Source organism: Aedes albopictus, chromosome 3 (genome assembly GCF_035046485.1).
Source record: "Aedes albopictus strain Foshan chromosome 3, AalbF5, whole genome shotgun sequence".
NCBI classification, from domain to species: Eukaryota; Metazoa; Arthropoda; class Insecta; order Diptera; family Culicidae; genus Aedes; species Aedes albopictus.
In genome coordinates, this window is record NC_085138.1 from 243960037 (window position 1) to 243979898 (window position 19862).

A 19862-nucleotide genomic window follows, 5' to 3' on the forward strand; every position below is an offset into this window, starting at 1 on the left:
GCATCCTGCTCTTCCCCGTCAACAAATGGGTAAGAGAAGTACTTCGACCATGTTCAACCTACGTCATTGAACAGGACTTATGTTCATGTGGTTATCGAAATTCAGTGTTTTCTTGGAGATGATCGTGCATCCACCAATGTAGACCGCCGCCTTTTGCTCGGACTTGCGATTGTTCACCAGTACCTTTTGTTTTTGATTTCAATCAATCCTCCACTATACCGATCAAATGCGCAGCGGTCAGCTCCTGCTTTTCTATCGACTCATTGTGTATCTCAAGCGTCATCGGCAAACCCACCGAGCTTTACACCCAGTAGTAAAGTGAGCCTCAATACGCCACGTTTCATGGTACCGGGTCTCAGAATGACCCCTGATGTACCCTCGTGGTGATATTGTAGCTCATCTTACCTCCCTCGGTATCGTAGAGGAGCATTAGGCGACGGAAATTGATCATAGACTTTCTGGGACACCGGGATGTATGGCAATCTTGATGGTGGTCCTGCTAACACTGTTGAACGCGTTCTTCACGTTTAGCATGAAAACCGCGCAGTAGCGGATTCTCCTTCACTTGTTTTGGGGCGCTATTTCGACCATTTTGGTCACTAACCTGATTGCGTCCACCATCGATCTTCTTTCCGGAAGCCAACCTGGTTATCCGAGAGTCCCGCGTCATCTGACCGGTCGGTGTAGACCGTCTGTTTCGACAGAATAATCCGCTCCAACAGCTTTCCAGTGTTGTTCAACAGACAGATTGGTCTTTACGTCGACGAATCACCCGGTGGCAGTATTCACCACTCCGGGAACTCCCCTCAATCCACCCACATATGCTTAGCCATTCTGAACATGTCAGGGCGAGCTTCGATGACAAAGCTGCCAATCAAAATATCATCCGGACCCGGTGCTCATCTTGGCGACTTCGCTATTATGATGAGTCTCTCGTTTGTCATCGAGGTAACTTGGCTTTGGTCGACTTGGCTGTAAGGTATGGAAGCCTTTGGCCGTGATTAGTACCGTAAAAACAGCCTTTTCACGACCCTCTGCAGCATCTCGGGGGAGGACTCCGGAGTTGCCAACGTCTTGGCCACGACTACCCTGTAGACATCACCCGTGGGAATGATGTTAGCTGATTGGCATCAATTTATGAAACACGTCCGCTCACGCGCCTTAATATCCTGTAATTTGGTGACCACCCGTTCCTGACTGGAGATTGTCTGGACATTGCACGCACGACCGAGGGTTCTGACTAGGTTGTCACAAGACAGATCGTACAAATTACCCTCCATGACCATTGATCAATCAATCGATTCACAAATGCCGGCTTGACGAAACGCAATGTCAGCCATCCACAACGGTCGATGATCCACGGCATTGACGAAAAGGTCGCATGGATGACGGACTCCATCCCTACTGTAGGCAATGTTGTTGGCTCTATTCGTGACATCCACGCCTGGTCATAGATCCTAGCAGAGCCCATACTTTTGAGTCGGTCAAGCAGCTGCCCCATTATACCAACCAGACGTTGAATTATCAGCCACACAGTTCCTGTTGTCAGTGGGAATCTGGTACGGATATCTGTACTTGACTCCGATATTGACTGTCATATCAAGTGTTGTGCGACCCCACATTGCATTGGTTTTAGGTTATGTTGTGTGTCTTGCAGTATTGTCAGCTGTTGGATTTTTCACGTGTACTTGGACAATTAGGCCCACCCGTCATATGACCTCTATTTGTCTTGCAAGTCAAGCATATTGGTGATGAGTTGCACTCCTAGGTAATGTAGCCTTCTCTTTGCAAATTCTACCTGCGTCTATCGGGGCCTCTCTACTACTACGACATGAGGCCTTGCTCGAACCACCTGATGGACGTCTCTGGCAGCTCGTAGATGCTGATAGACAACTCTGATCTTCTCGACTGCAGCCAGCGTGTAAACTTGCCCTACTGGCAGCTCCTCGGTGTCGCGGCGGTTATCTCATCCAGGTATTTAGACTTAAGACTTGCATCTGCCCTCTAGGACGCCTCCATTTACAGGATCATAATCATTTCTCCCGTTATGGCGTTCCTGATGCCTTTTACATCTGTGCCTAGCGATGAGGGCCGATTTTCATACCCCATGGCCCTCAATTCATCCGTGGACTTGGCTGCTTCGGTCTTGGAGGCCAAAGCGTTGCCCTCATCGCACTTGTGGACAGGCTTAGTGTTACATCTCAGCGTTAGCTATTTCCCTACCGTAATCCAGGGGTTCCCTTTTCCCTGGTCCAGCTGGTTGCTGGCCGTTTTGCAGCGAGTTTGGGTGCCTGGCTACTCGCCCCGGCCATCACCTTCACCTTGGACGGTCAGCCGTCTGCTGTAGGGCGCTTCTTGTCCACAGCGAGCCACGCTTTGCTGAAAAAATGTTTCGTATGTTTCGGCAATGTAATTCGAGTCATAGGGTGCTACATGATCTCGTGCGGCATGGTCGATCTTACAGCGGTAAAGATGCTGCCCGTCTGGGTGGACCTCTCCTTTTTGCGTTCTTCGACCACGTTTCGTAAGTCAGCCAAAAGGTCATATTGCTTTTTGACCAGAGCACTTTCAGAATTACCTGATTAAGATACTAGATGACATTCTTCCACGAACTTCTGTACTCGGTTAGCTCATCGACTATCGTCATCTCAGGTAGTCCATTTCTATTGCGGTTCAACGCTTGCGTGAGGTATGCATGGGTATCCGTAACAGCCGCTATTCCTTTCTGTCAATAAAGTAGTAGCTATAGTGATCTTAATGGTTATCTATGTAAGATGGTAGACCATCCGAGGGTAAGCACAGTCTCTTATGGGGACTGAACTCAGAACTGAATCATTGCTAATAAGAAGCAGGATACAGGACGGGAACGTACTTTAAGGCATCGCTATGGTTTTACGGGTCGGAAGGCGGAGTCGACTCGCTGTTTAAAGTCAGTGTCCCCGACTCTACAAAGATGATGAAACTGTGCACTTTTGAAAGCGTGGTCAGATCGCTTTTGCAATATTACTTCTAGATATGTGAAATCTGCAGCAACCACTGCTCAGCTCCCGCCACGCATTAGCCATCTCCACTTTTTTTTATAGAATGAGAAAATCTGCAACAGATACCAGAGGTGGTTCCTCGGGTGATGTGGGGATCGACCCACTAAAAACTCATTCTCTCTCTTCCTTACCTTCGCGGTACGCCCGTTAGGAATGGCTTCGAGAAGGGGGGACCGTACATGAGTACACTCTAATAGTAAGCGTTCCACCAGCTACCGCCTTAAGTTGTTCACTCTCCCCTGGAGGCTCGGGTCCTAGCTAGAACTTAGACTACCCGTTGAACTCAAGCTCCTGGATGGGGAAGGGGGGCCAACTCAACTAGCTGTTGTTCGGCTCGCCATTTACTCTGTTGTACGATTCGAGAAACCGTGGAAGTAATGGAGTCCCACTTGTCCGCCCCCATACACATCCTTTCAACAATGTTGTCAGGCGTGATATCTCTACCGCATACCTCCTGCATACTCGACCTTTGCTCCACGAAACGTGGACATTCAAAGAGCACATGCTCCGCGGTCTCGACGCAGTCTGCACACTCCGGACATGCGGGGGAGCCTGCGTGTCCGAATCTGTGCAGATACCACCTACAGCTACAGCACCTGACAGAAATTGAGTCAAGTGAAAATTCACCTCGCCATGGGGCCTGATCGTCCACTTGGACAGCTCGGTATGAGCCTGTGTGTCCATCTACCCTTGCTGGAGGAATCCCATCTCCACTTGAGCTACCTGAAGTACCAGAAGCTCTCACCTCCAGGGGAAGCACCAAAGGTAATCAATGAGTCCACACCGTTTTGTGGAGACATTGTGTAGGTGGTCAGTGACTGGTCAGACACTGCTCACTGTTAATACCACCGAAGCTTAACGCAACTCCCAAGAGATTCATGTGTTGGTACGCACCTCTTCAATCTAGCTGTAGTCAGGAGGATAACAGTATTCAGGCTGTCAGTCTTTGTTTGATACAGGAACTTATGAACATCAAAGCTATATTGGACATTCCTTCGAGTTCCAGGTTATCAACTCACTAGTTTGCAGCTCGAAAGCTCTCAGTAGATAACTGGGAGACTGCTCAAGGAATCCTGAACTAAGAAGCAATCGCTGTCCGAGTTGGGACATTATACCAAGAAAAATAAGAAGAAGAACTGGAAATTCCTCTGCAGTGAATATTAACCATTACAATATGTGATTACAGCCTCAACTAACGCTGAACTCGAACCGAATCCAAACATTTGTTTGTCAATGAACTCCGGTCACTATCCCAAATTTTGGACATCATTTTCCCATCAATCATAGCCAAAACAGATTTCAATCGCGAGTCACAGTCCCACGCAAACAAAGGTAATTAAAAACAAGTTGAAATAATAAACCCAATCCGAGCTCTCCGAATCGGCTTAATGGATGATCCCGGGCAGGACTTATCGTACGGCTGTGGTGCCTAAAATTTTCCAGGCCAATCAACGTTCGACGATGAGTGATTGTGATTGCGAACTGCTTTCATACATACTGCAGCAGCAGTAGTGGCTCACCCGAAAATGAGCGTGAGCGGCACCGCCAGTCGTGTCGTGAGTTAATCGATCCACTGAAAATGGAATGGAAATGCAGCCGGACAGCTTGCAGGGGCAAAGGGCAGAAGCTCAGCATCGAATAACAATTTTTCAAGTCCGGTCCGTCCGCCCCTTCGACTGGAAACAATACCGATTATTATTGATTTCGGGTGGCAGCGATCCCGATGGAATCACGTCCCTACAGGAACGAATCCTTATTCTCAACTCTTACATTACATACTGAGTGTTTTTTTTTTTCAGTAATTCGAATGTGAATTATTTACATGGCATGTTGAAAGATGCTTAGTGTTTAAAGAATTTGGATCCAGTTGTCAAACTCTATGTTTCGATCAACAGTTATACTTTAACAAACTGAATTAAGAACAGCTTCAACAATCAGTCACACAAAAAAAAAAGTTCACCGAGTGCATACCGCCGTCACATGGCAGAGGTGCGTAAATTATCTTTTAATCAATCAGTGGAAATTTTATTTTCAATTATGAAATTAAATGGTAAGCAGGAAAAAAAAACCTTCGTTTGGAATTCATTGCACCAATTGTGGCCGATCAGTCTTCATTAGTCAAGCATGAACGGTTTCGGAATTCCATCTGACAATGCCGATTACAGTACATTACATGCAATAATGTTGACATTGACAGCGATAATGATTTAATTGTTTCACATGTACCGAATGCATTGTTTGCACTTTTGCCGTATGAATGGCATAAAGAGCTCATTATTTGTGGTTCATTGAAGGGAGACTCCATCAGGAGTTGCATTGGAGAGGCAACGCGCTTTTGTTACTGATACAATTGATTCATGTTTACCTACGGTGTAAATGAACTTACCACCAGGTTACATTGGTAGCTGTCTTTTTAATTTGAAATTACATAATTATCTGAAGTGAGTTCGGTCTTGCATTGCAAAAGAGAGACATTAGTTAATTTTTAGGAATTTACCTTCTTTGAGTTTGTTTATATACTCACACCACTGTTCTCATGAAATACAAATGCCCTACCAAAACTCAGCTCAATATCAAGAGAACGAAAGGTGGAAGAAGCACTTTGATAAGCACCAGTCAATACGAAAAACCAAAGCAGTGGAGAGAAAAGAGGAAAATACGAACCACACTTTTGGAAACCGACTCGGCAATAATGACTATCGTTGGAATATTTATCAGTACCTGGAACGTCAGGACCATAAAAGAACCTGGAAGAGTGAGTCTTTTGGTTATTCTGGAAATGTGGTGGCCAAAATCTGGTGAACATTCTGTGGCAGTCTATCTACGGAGCGATGAGTACGGCTTCGCGGGAGGTGACTGCTCAAAGACAACCCAGTAATGGGTGGTTCGACGAAGCGTGCCAGAGGGTAACGGAGGTAGGGCAAGCAAAAAGGCCTGCTTGTGGGTCTCTGTCAAAGTGCCAATGCGAATCCGGGGGGCAATTCCCACAGGATTTATTTATTTATTTATTTATTTATTTATTTATTTATTTATTGTCGTCAATCAATTTGTAGACCTTTACAATTATATGTATACTATATTATAATAGTTGCTTAAACCTATCACCTAACCCTACTTGTCTCAAAAAATGCCTTCTTAAGCATATCTCTACTCATAGTCATATCAATTCTGTCACTATGTGTATTGTAACAAGACATCATTCTATTCAATGGCCCATGTTTTGCATAGTCTGTTCTGTGGTAATTAATTAAAAATAAGTTTCTATTCCTTAATAAACGAGTGGGAGCAGAGAAATTCAAATTTTCCAATATTGTGGGGGAGCATATTCTATTTGATATAACATCATTTATAAAAGCAATCATGGCAAAATCCCTTCGATGTTTGAGGCTATCTAAATGAATCAACATGCTCCGTGCCGCATAAGATGGTAGCGGTAAGTGAGCCCAGCCTAGTTTCCTTAAAGCAAACAACAAAAACTGTTTTTGGATCGACTCTATCCGGTTAATGTGTGCAACCTGATATGGAGCCCAAACAACACTACAATATTCTAGAAGAGGTCTTACGTATGTCACATATAATGTTTTAATTGTATAAGGATCATTAAAATTAAAACTAAATCGTTTGATGAACCCGAGCATGTTACTTGCTTTATATGTAATATTGTTATAATGATCAACAAAAGTTAGTTTCGAGTCCAGAATAACGCCTAAATCTCTTACCAGATTACGCCTTTCAACAATTTTCTCACCTAGAATTACCACTTTATGAGTTATGTTTAATTTTCTCGTGAATGTAATTGAATTGCATTTTTTAACGTTAAGTTCCAACAGATTTTTGCTACACCAGCTGAAGAAAATATCAATTTCATTTTGAAATATTTCGAGATCAGATGCTTTACGTATCTCCATGAAAAGTTTCATATCGTCTGCGTATATAGAAACTTGAAGATACTTGACAACGTATTCAACATCATTCACAAACAAAATAAACAACAATGGACCAAGATGTGAGCCTTGTGGAACACCAGATGTTACGTTTACAATTTTAGACAAGTTTCCTTTAAATCTTACTCTTTGAGTTCTATCAGTTAAGTAAGACTCGCTCCATTTAAGTAACCTAGGGTTGAATCCTAATTTAGACAACTTGAAAAGTAACAAACTTATATCCACTCTATCAAATGCTTTACTAAAATCAGTATACAAAGCTTCAACATAATTTTCTCTATCCATTACATCTAGCGCGAATGTTACAAAATTTACTAAATTAGTTGCCGTTGACCGCCCTCTAACAAAACCGTGTTGTTGATTAGTTATTAATGGCATTAGTTGTAAGAATAGATTGTCGTTGATTATGGACTCAAACAGTTTTGGGATACAGGATATTATAGCAATCCCTCGATAGTTGCTTATATCAGATTTTTTACCACTTTTGAAAATCGGGGTTAGAAAGGATTCTTTCCATACCGGTGGAAGAATACCTGTTTCTAAAGATGAATTGAACAGCCAAAATAATGGTTTCACTATTTCTTTTGCTAGATTTTTTAGGAACACTGGTGGTAAGCCATCTGGTCCAGCACCTTTCGATGAGTCTAAGGATTCAAGCGCATTCAAAATTCGATTTAAAGGTAAACTAGAAACAGTAATGTCACCATCATGTTGCGGTAAATATGAAAAATACTGGAAATCCCGCTCAGAATCATTATGAGATGTATAGTTATTTTGAAAGAAATCAGCAAATAAGTTACTAATCTCGGTTGATGTGTTGCCGGTTACATTATCTAACATCATTTTTGATGGAAAAAAGTTTGATTTTTGTTTTTGTTTAACATAATTATAGAAGCGCTTTGGATCTGACTTAATGTTACTTTCTATTGACGCATTATATTCTTCATGTGCGTTTCTCATTTCCAAATTAAGTTGATCACATATACCAAGATAGAGCGAAAGGTTTTCACAAGTATTGTTTCTTTTGTATGTTTTGTGAGCTTTTTGTTTTCTGTTTCTTAAATTAATAATCTGCCTATTGTACCACACAGGGAATTTAGTATTTGATTTTTTCTTGTATTTAATTGGGACTGTTTTTTTGTGATGGCCAAGACGAGAGCAATCTCCAGAGATGTTGGAGGGGATCATCGAGAAGCTTTTTCAGCGTCATGATCCTAGTCCTTGGCCTCCTTTCGTAGGACAGCCGGGGACTGGAGCTGGCGATGAGGAGAGAGTCACCGATGTGAAATTTGCGGGGATAGCAAAGTCCCTTAGCGTAGGTAAGGCCCCAGGTCCGGACGGAGTTCCGAACCCGGCCATAAAAGTAGCTATTGCAGAGGCTCCCGAGATGTTCAGGTCTGCTATGCAGAAATACGAGGGAGTTTTCCCAGAAGTATGGAGGCGGTGGGGCCTGGTTTTATTTACAAATGCGGGGAAACCATTTGGAGACCCGTCGACGTATAGACCAATACGCTTGATCGACACGGCGGGAAAAGTGCCTGAAAAGATTACACAGAGAAAATTTTCTACTCAGTGGCTGAGTTGGTCTTACTCAGAAATCGAAAAATCCTTTGTTTTCTTACTCAGTTTCCGTTAAAAGTTGGACAACCCATTGCCAATTGGTTGTCTCACTTTTAGCCGCAACTGAGTAAGAAAACAAAGGATTTTTCGATTTCTGAGTAAGGCCAACTCAGTCATTGAGTAGAAATTTTTCTCGGTGTATCCTCAATAGGATGTCGAGGGACACCGAGGGTATTAATAATCTCCCGAGCAGCCAGTACGGCTGCCGCTTCCGGAAGGGGAACTCGACCGTAAACGCTATCATGTCGGTTACAAAAACCGCCAGGAAAATACTCGAGCGTAGAGAAGGAGCATTCGCTACTATGCAATAATGTCTCTGGATGTAAAGAACGCGTTCAGTAGCGCCAGTTTGGCGGCTATTGTCGATGTGCTCCTGCGTACAAGATTCTCGGACGACACAGAGGAGGGTCGGGAGTGCTTTCACATAACATCAGGAGTCCCGCAAGGTTCCATACTGGGTCCGGTGTTATGGAATGTGATGTACGACGAGGTGTTTAGTTTAGAGTTTCCAATGGGAGTGGAAATTGTGAGCTTTGCTGACGACATTACGCTCGAAGTCTACGGTGAGCTGATCGAAGAAGTGGAGTTGACTACCAACCACTCGATTAAGGTTGTGGAGGCGTGAATAAGGTCCAGGAAACTGGAGTTGGCTCACCACAAAACTGAGGTGATGGTTGTGGACAACCGAAAGTCGCAGCAGCAAGCGGTGAACAGAGTAGATGATTGCACTATCACGTCGGAGCGCTCCGTCAAACACTTGGGCGTGAAGATCGACGATAAGCTCACCTTCGGTAGCTCTGCGATGTACGCCAGTAAGCGCAAGCTTCTGGCTAGTATCGCTACGTACATACCAATGTATGGTGGCCCGGTATGGGGAACTGCGCTAAGTACCACCCCCCCCCCCCCTCAGTACCGACGCTTCATATACTAGGCGCCCCTCTGCCTTTTGCTGAAATCCGGAAAAACCCCTCCCTTGGCGCCACTTCTGTGCACGGGCCTGCTGAATGCTACCGACAGACGCTGGAAAGTATTTACAGGCTTAAGTGCCTGAGGGTTGCGAGCGCGTACCGTACCGTGTCACACGACGCTATCTGTGTCATTACTGGTATGGTGCCTATCGGCATCCTTATCAGTGAAGACATGAAGTGCTTTGAAATGCGCAGCACAAGCGGCATACGCAGGACTGCCAGGATGGCCTCTATGGTCAAATGGCAGCGCGCGTGGGACAGTTCCGCCAAAGGAAGGTGGACCCATAGGTTGATACCGAGGGTAGATAGTTGGATTAATAGGCGCCATGGGGAAGTTACATTCCACCTGACACAGGTCCTTACAGGTCATGGTTGCTTCCGACAGTATGTACACCGTTTCGGGCATGCGGATTCTCCCGAATGCCCAGTGTGCAATGGTTTAGAGGGAACGGCGGAACACGTTTTGTTCGTGTGCCCGCGTTTTCTCACAATGCACGACCGTATGCTTATCACATGCGGAGAGGACACAACTCCGGACAAGGGTGTGTAGGGATAAGTTTGTCTGGAACGCCGTTTCAACGGCTATCACCCATATCGTCTGGGAACTACAGAGGAGGTGGCACGTGGACTCGGCCAATGCTTAGTTCAGATGCGATACAAGAGGTGATCCAGGGGTTCGGAGTCGACTTCGTAGGTCATACCAGTGCCTTGCGGTCGAAATCGACCCTCACAGCGATTAAGTGGTCGTGGAGAACGTCCTGGTAGCGTTGCTGTCGTGGCGTCGGTCTACTGGTTTGGATCCTGAAGGGTAGTGATATCCTTGCATTCAGCAGGTCAGATCTGGTTGCACTTAGGCATCAGTTCTTGATGCCTGCAAAACAGTTGGGCGCGGGCGTGGGGTTGACCCTGTCCACTTTCAATGGTGGCTACCAGGTGGAGTGATCACTTTCTATGTATTGTTGAATGGTTGGCATGAAAGAGCGATAAACAGAATTCAAATCAACGCAGATAGGCTGTGGAAACTCCAATGGTAGACGAGGTCAAGATAGCAATAAGAGGACTGAAGAACAACAAGGCTGCTGGGAAGGACGGACTCTTGGCCAAGCATCTGAAGCACTCAATTTTTACACCGTAGTATTATATTAAAGACTAGCTGTACCCGGCAAACTTTGTCTTGCCTACTGCGTTTTTTGACGTTTCGAGGCCCTAGCCAAGCGTCCAAGTCCCCGTTCAAAATGTATGAAAACCCATTTTTCAAAAACTCTCAATTTTCCCAAGTTTTAGGCTTCATAAACCTTCCTTGGGTGAAAACTAACAGAACAAAAATTAGACGACCCAAATCGGACCACCCGTTCACAAGTTATGCGCGGTCCCACGTATGCCGCTGCATTTTTATATATATAGATATTGGTTGAGGTACATAATTTAAAATAGGCATGATTAAATTAAAAGGAATTCTAAGCATTAACTATGTCAGGGCTTAAATGGAGGAATCTAGTTCGTGAGAACAGGTTTTGCTTCTGTGTATTTACACTACCCGTCATAAGTACGGACTCACAAAAAGTATTGCAACAATATTGCATCACCCTGACTCACCTCGATATCTCTAAAACCAGAACACCTACAAAAACGCCGCCTTCAGAAAAGTTGTTGCTTTTGGTCTTCTGAATAACTTTCCTGAAGACAGCATCTTTGTAAGTCGTCAGGTTTAAGAGATATCGAGGTGAGTCAGGGTGATGCAATATTGTTGCAATACTTTTTGTGAGTCCGTACTTATGACGGGTAGTGTATGATGGGGCCGTGCGGGGTTCTCAGGAAGTTCACAGAGACATTTAAGGGGGTTGTTCAAGTGGATTTCAGGAGACTTTTAAGGGCGTTCCGTCAGGTTTCGAAGAAATGAGAAAGAAAAAGTTACTTAGAAAGACTCATACAAATCAGAACTAAAATAGTGCAAGAGAAAAATTAAGAAATAACATTTCCAATCAGTTCATACCTCATAAACTGATAGGATTTTAACACTAAGACCAGCTCTAGCGCTGGAAATGCAATTTACTCATTTTTGTGATGTTCCATTTTACCTTGTAAATAAGTGGATCGTGTTACCGTGCGGGGATTTCAGGGAAGTATCAGGTCAGGGTCGTATCAGGGAGGGTTTCAACAATTCCCTTAACTCCAAGGGGCTTCAGAAGCATTTCATATTTATGGGGATTTGTGTGAAGAATTCTCGGAATTTAAATTCACGAATAAGAAGAATTAAAAAAAGATACCGGGATTTCAATGACATTTCAATGAGATTGTGTAGCTTTCTGGGCATCTCAAGGCTTTCCAGGGGCGTTTCAAGGGCTTTTAAGGAGGGGTCTCTGGGAATTCTCTGAAACTTTCTGAAATGCTCCCGAAGTCCACCTAAATCCCGTCAGACCTCATGAACACTCCTGAGCCTCTCCGAAACCACCGAAAACGCACCTCTAGGTACTCCCTGAAATCTCTTTGTATCCCCTGAAATGCCCCTAGCACCACCTAAACCACCCCAGGCCCCCAGGAACACCCCTTAGACTCCCTTAAGTGTCCCAGACCCCCCCTTGAAACCCTCCTAAAATGCTCATGAGCCCTCCAGGTACCCACATAAAACCCCCTTGGATCTCCTGAAAGCCCCTGACACTCCCTGCAACGCCCCTTAAACCCCATGAAGCCTTCTGGAGCCCACAGGAACCTCTTGAGGCCACCTGAGACGCCATTGAGGCATAAAAGGTGCATACAATAGAAAAACATATGTGGCCGGTGCCGCATTGACCCAATAGCATTCATATCATATTATGATTATACAATTTCGCAGCTATGATGCCTTCAAGTACAATTTGTTCGTTAGTCCTTTTTGGATGCGTAATCGAACTAGTATTTTTTTTTTTTGCTTTCGCGTTTTTGTGAAGCTGGACGTTTTTCGATGACCGAAAAGATGGATTTAAACTAGTGAGCTCGTTTCATATTAATAAATACCAAAAATCGAGCAGCATCTCATGCCTTGAATCTAAAACAACTCCTGAGGAGAAGAATCATATAAGGGGGAATCTTTTAAATTCAGTGGTTCTATACAGATTCAACCTACTAACAGGATAACATTCGCCACAAAATTACTTCCTAATTTAAGCTACAACAGTCGTTATCCTCATCTCAGTGAGCATAATAAACTCGTTTATTGACGACTTGATTTGTCGTCAAGTTACCAATTTACCAGAGTTTGTGGCACGGAAGTAATGCTTTAAATCTGACGTTTTCTTACCACCCGTTGCAATAAATTATATTATGTCTAGCCCTTCAGCTCGACGGCGACAAAATCCTAAATCAACACATAACCATGGCGGGAAAATCTTCTGTCGGAGATTTGCCTTGACAATAATCATAAACAAACAATAAAATTGATTATTGTCATGGCATGGCTCCGGCGAAGATTGCATTCCGTCCCGTCTTCCTTCCAGTTGAACTCTGTAGCTGTCTGGAGAGTAAAACTTAAATTGAGCAAACCTTAATTCCATAAAGCGCTCCTTCTTGCCATTTGATGGCGCCAGATAATTCCAAACGCAATTAAAACAGTTATGATTTCATTAAAAATTTTGATTGTGTCAACGAAATGAAATTTTCATCCAGTCAGTCCTGTTGTACTGATACTGTTGCGGAAGCTACGATGAACCGCGCGTACCCTCAGAACGAAATGTAAAGCGAAACGAAAGACAATTCGTTTAATGCCAATTTAACGCCCTAGTTCACCGGAATCGCATTAGGATCCATCCACCCTTCCTCCTTTCAAGCCCGAAAAAGCTCATGTGAAATCCAACCCAAGCCAGGCGCACAAGTGCACCGGAAAACCATTAACTTTTTGCACAGTTGGAAAATCTGCATGGAAAAACTAAAAAATGCATCCTTAGTGGCACTGGCACATGGATCCAAAGAAGCAGCATGGGTTCCTACGAATCCACCTCGAACCGATAAGGCAAACATATGTATCCGTATCCACTTGACTCCACACCGGTCCCGGCACCGAAGGAGGTTTCAGTGTCTTAGAACATGGTCGGTCGTTCTTCCCTGTGCCAACGAACGAAGTGTATCGAATATCAGTTAGGAGACAATACAAAACACTTTGAACATATTTTCCCATGCAATTTTGCATAGATAAATTCCAACCCCTCTTGTATGGTGCGGTGGGTTCGGCGACGACATCCAGTTGAATCGTTGAAAGTCGAATTTTCCCCCGAATAAAAAAAAAATCGGATAACTGGATGACAACCAAACCCCAGGAATTTGTGTTTCATGCTTGAATAGGTCGGATATCGCATTTGGTACGTGAATTGTTGAACATGGGAGCCCCAGCATCTCGCTCCGCTTCGTCGGAGGAGAATGGAGCACAAAGCTTTAGCCAAATACAAGCGTGATGAAAGACAAAAAGCTATCCAGCTTAAGGCAATCGATTTTGTGAAGCTACTGATGCTCCGGGAGGTTTTGGATAAATTTTTTCTGCTTTTGGGAAAGTGTGATTCAATTGCCGTCGGTATCTCTCAATCTGCAAACTGAACCTCGACCCCTGTGGCGGTGGGAGTGGGTGATTTGGTTGCATTGAGGTTCAGGTTGAAATGAAGCTGAACGATGTTAATGTTAATCAGTTCGTGTCAAATGATATACGTTGAAAAAAATGCACTAATTTTATAAATTGAGTATAGCATTTTTTAGACCGCAGCTTTTTCTTCGGCCGTAGTAAGCATGATGATGATGTGCCTTCGAATTTCATGACTTGTTGTCAGCCGTCAGTAAGGATCCGAGGAGACGAATTCCTCCACCACCTCGAAGGTATCCCAGTCTATCGTAACATTACTCTCCAGATGGATCCGGTCGTGTTCGGTTCCGCCTACCAGCATATACTTTGTTTTTGAGGCATTCACCACCAGTCCGACCTTTGCTGTTTCGTGTTTCAGACGGATGTAGGGGGGGTGGGGGTAAGACGGACCGGGTGGGTAAGACGGACCACCGACTAGTTCTGGCACTTAAGAGCTGAAATTTGACTTTCTTTTACGATTAACTCTATCTTCTTATCAACTAATGATTATTGAACCACTCCATGAGAGAATACATATGTCAAAAGTGCAAAAAATAATCAATCATTTACCAGCCTACTCGCTTTTGTGCTGGGATCTAATTTTGAAACGGCAATAAATAAGCTTTTTAACATTAAATTGCTAAGTTTTTGCATTTTATTTGGAGTTTCCCAGTAGTTTTAAACTGTTCCATCCTATACACAACGACATTCAGGTAAATTTCTTGGATTATAAATAACGGTGGTGGAATGAATATTTTGCGTTGTGTGGGGGTAAGACAGTCCGCCTTGAGGGTGGGTAAGACGGACAGTGTTGGGGTTACTTTGATAGTGCCGTAAGAAATACATTAAGACCCACACATTGTTCACAGATTGAAATCTATGGAGTACAAAAATGTTTGTGGAAGCCGTATAAAGTATTTCATATTGATTTTTTATTCAAAAATTCATTTTATTAGAATTTTTGTTGTTGGAACTGTTTGAACTTTGTAAAATTACCAGAGCATTGCATACTGTTAGGCGTTTATCACTCTATGGAGGTTTCCAATTTACAAAATAGATTTTAATTTGCAGAAACACGTTTCGCTAAGAGATTTAAGGCCAAATTTAGATTCTACTATGATTGATCTACCGAATACAAACGGCCACAAACATCATTTAACACAATTAGAGGCGTATTAGCTAAATTTCCAAGCGTGTCCATCTTACCCACCCTACCGGTCCGTCTTACCCACACTGTTGAAAAACATACATTTGGAGATCACTTTTTAATTATCTCAAAAGTCATGGAAAATCAAATTTTATTGCAAAATCAGCTTGCAGACTGTAAAGTACCTTAGTTGAAGTATATAGTAAGGAGATAAAATTTTAATTATCGCATTGTTTACACTGTCAAAATAGAGTGTTTACTAAACATGTCCGTCTTACCCCCACCCCCCCCTACAGCTACCGTTCCAAATGTTATGGCGATAATGTCCATGCAAAGCACACAAATTCACCGGATTTGTGAAAATCGTTCTCCGGTTGTTGAGCCCGGCTCGTCGCATCACACCTGCCAAAGCGATGTTGAAGAGTAGGCATGAGAGTCCGTCACCAAGTCGCAAACCCCGGCGAAATTTAAATGAACTGGACAGTTCACCCGTACGCAGTTTTGCACACCGTCCATCGTTGATTTAATCAGTCTAGTCAGCTTCCCAGGAAAGCCGTTTTCGTCCATGATTCTCCATAGCTCTGCGCAGTTGATACTGTCGTATACCGCTTTTAAGTCGACGAACAGGTGATGCGTTAGGACCTGGTATACAGTATGCGGCAGGAAAAAATGCGAAAGTGTTTTTCAACTTCAAACCTCATTTTCGTCCATTTGACATTAACCAATCTATGTTTCAACGTTCCATGATCTATAATAGGCTAGTTTTCTGAAAAGTTAATTAAAAAATTTCCCATTTTGGTCACTAACCTTTACAGGGCGGCGTCTGAAGATGAAGTCAACCAGAATTTTCAAACCGCAGAAAATCACACAGGTCGCTAAATTTCGCATCTGATAAAACAAAATTTTTGATTTTCTCTACAATATCATCAAATATATGTACTTATTTCATCTGGTATGTGAAACTACATGGCTCTGGATCAGTGTGGTCTGGTTGTTCATCAAATTTGTGCTAATTTTGATACTGTTATAGTCATTTTGTTTAATGACCATTGGGCGCGCAGTTTATTGATATCCGCTTATTAGGCCTACATTATCACATGTTAAACATCAAATATGTTCATTTTTATTTTTCAGTGCTAGAATATAGATCTTGACTGATACACTGTCAAGAAAAAATAGTCATATATATCCCATATTTAGCGTGTAATAGTGCCTTGAACTTTTCGCATTTTTTCCTGCCGCACCCTGTACACGGCATTTCTGGAGGATTTGTCGTACGCTGAAGATCTGGTCCGTTGTCAACCGGCCGTTGATGAAGCGGTCTTGATAACTTCCCACGAACTCATTCGTTTTAAGTGACAGACGACGGAAGATGCTCTGGTATAGCACTTTGTAGGCAGCATTCAAAATAGTGATCGCTCTCATCCCATAGTTCTCACATTCCAAATAGTCGCCTTTCTTGTGAATGGGGCAGATTACCCCTTCCTTCCACTTCTCGGGTAGCAGTTCTGTTTACACACTTAGATAAAATTACCGACTTCGGTAATATTTTACCGAAATCTCAACCGTTAAGTTTTGTTTACCGAAAAAGACTGGCAACATTTACCGAACTTCGTTAAAGTTTGACAGATAAACGATAATTTTTACCGAAATTTTGTATTTTTTTACAGAGTTTCGGTGAAATCCATTACCGAACGCTCAGCAGTTGAGATTTCGGTAAAAATTACCGAACGTGTACCAGATCCTGACTATCAATCAGTACAGACAGGTGGCCAATTTTTCTGGGCCCACCTTGATGAGTTCAGCTGCGATACCATCCTTACTAGCTGCTTTGTTGGTTTGAGCTGATAAATGGCATCCTTAACGTCCCTCAGCGCGGGAGTTGGTTCAGATCCGTCCTCCGCAGCGCTGGCGTCGTGGTTTCCTCCGTTGCCGTGGTCTTCCGTGCCTACGTTCCCCACTCCATTCAGGTGCTGATCGAAGTGCTGCTTCCACCTTTCGATCACCTCACGTCCGTCCGTCAAAAGACTTCCGTCCTTATCGCTGCATATTTCGACTCGCGGCCCAAAGCCGTTGCTGGATGCGTTGAGCTTCTGGTAGAACTTCCGTGTTTCTTGGGAACGGCACAACAGTTCCATTTTCTCGCACTCCGCTTCTTTTACGTGGCGTTTTTTTTTTCTCCCGGAAGAGGAGGGTCTGCCGCTTCCGCTTCTGTTTGTAACGTTCCACGTTCCGTCGAGTCCCTTGCTGCAGCATTACCGTCCGCGCTGCGTTCTTCTCCTCCAAAATCGTTCTACACTTTTCATCGAACCATTCGTTCTATCGATTCCATTCTACGTACCCGATGGTGTTCTCGGATGCGTCGTTGATGCTTTCACTGTATTCCAGCAATCCTCTAGAAGGGCCTCATCGAGCTCGCCCTCGTCTGGCAACGCTGCCTCGAGATTCTGCGCGTATGCTGAGGCGACATCCGGTTGTTTTAGTCATCCTAGGTTGTGGCGGTCGCTGGTACCGTACATTGTTGATGACGGAGAGTTTTGGGCGCAGTTTTACCATCACCAGATGGTAGTCGGAGTCGATGTTAGCGCTACGATAGGTCCTAACATCGATAATGTAGGAGAAGTGCCACCCGTCAATCAGAACGTGGTCGATTTGTCATTCCGTTTGCTGTGATCTCCAGACGTAACGAGGGAGGCTGTGTTGAAAAAAGGTGCTACGTATGACCATGTTTTTGGGGGTGACGAAATCAGTGAGTCGTAAGCCATTTGCGTTTGTCAGCAGGTGGGCGCTAAGCCTCCCAATCGTCGGTGTGAATGCCTCCTCCTGGCGTACCTGAGCATTTAGATCTCCTATGATGATCTTAACGTCGTAGCTCGCGTTCAAGCTGCGCGTAAAATGTATCCTTGTCATCATCAGTGCTTCCGGAATGTGGGTTGTGTACGTTTATTATGCTGAAGTTGAAGAGTCGGCCCTTGATCCTCAGCCTGCACATTCTTTCGTCGATCGGTCACCAACCGATCACGCGCCTCTGCATGTCGCTGTTCCCAGCTCGCGTGTGTTGCCGCAACTCTGGCAGGTGCTTTGATTATCTCTAAACGTTCGCACCATGGATCCTGTCCAACAAAACACCTCCTGCTGCGCTATGATGCCGAACTCGCGGTTCTTCAGTAGAGCGGCGAGTATGCGAGTGCTTCCAATGAAGTTGGGAGCTCGGGAGTTCCACGTACCGAGTTTCCAATCGGAAGTCCTTTTTGTTCGCTGGGGTCGTTGCCGTTGGTCTCGGTTCGTATTATTCTGTTGCAGATTCTCCGTTGCAAGTTTTTTACGACTGCACTCGAATGTTGATCAGCCACCCCTAACATGGGAGATCAGACGCTGTTGTGATTTGTGAACCGCTCCTCCTGGAGAACAGACGCATAGGTTCGCAGAAGCAAAACATGTTCCTATATTATAATTTTTTCTTTGTAATAACCTGATCTAAAATTAAATCTAGTAGTTGAAAGAAAGCGTGAAGCGCAGAGAGCACGATGGGCGAACCAGGTGGAACGTGATCTGGCGAGCATTGGGTGCGACCGAGGATGGAGAGCGGCAGCCACAAACCGAGTATTGTGGCGTACTATTGTTGATTATGTCTTGTCTTAAATGTGATGTTGAACAAATAAATGTATGTAATGTATGTAGTTGAAAGTAAACCCCAATCTAATTGATTTTTTTCTTTATTTTCAGGTATACAATTATTATAATACACGAAAATCTGGTGAGCTGAATGTTCTAATATGCAAACAGAAAAAATAACCAAAATTCTTCTTTTCCTCCTCGGCGTGACATCCAAATTGAGTAGGTATTAGAAGGCTGACTTCAGACGAAGTAGTACAGAGACACCAAAACTTGATCTACGTAATTTATGAACAGTCCCTTTGACAGATTAGTTATATATTGCGTTATCACTGGAGGTGACCCAATACAATACAATTTAGTTAAACAGCATGACTTCAATCTCTTTCAGTGTTTTTGTGTTACAACTCAGGAGTGAATCAGAACCTTGACTTAATATTTTGAACCTGGAACAGCTGGGTTAGGTTCAAAGAAATCATGTGATATTCTAGTGATAGGTAATAATTCAGCCAATGCATTTCCAACAATGAACTGCATACAACACAATAGCTGAGAAGCCTGTGTAATTGTAGTGCCATGAAAAAGCATATGCTTATAAAATCAGTACACGATAACACCTTTCAAAACAAAATTGAGTGAGACTCTCTATCCCAACTGAGAACAAATAACAGAAGCTAAATTTGTTGTGTGCTATTTGATGGTAAAAATGTTGCTGTATTTACCGACTCGAAGTTACTCCTCAAAAATCGCAATGCATGGCTTAAAAATCTCTAACCTCGTGGTAAACGATCTTTAGCCTATCCTGGTCAAGTTGGGACAAATCAAGGGACAAACCGATGTCGCAATGAATGGATTGCTGCAACAAATGCAGGTTGCTGCAACATTGTCGCAGTGAGACCTATTGACAAATGTCCTTACGTAAGCGTACCAGTGACACATTAATGT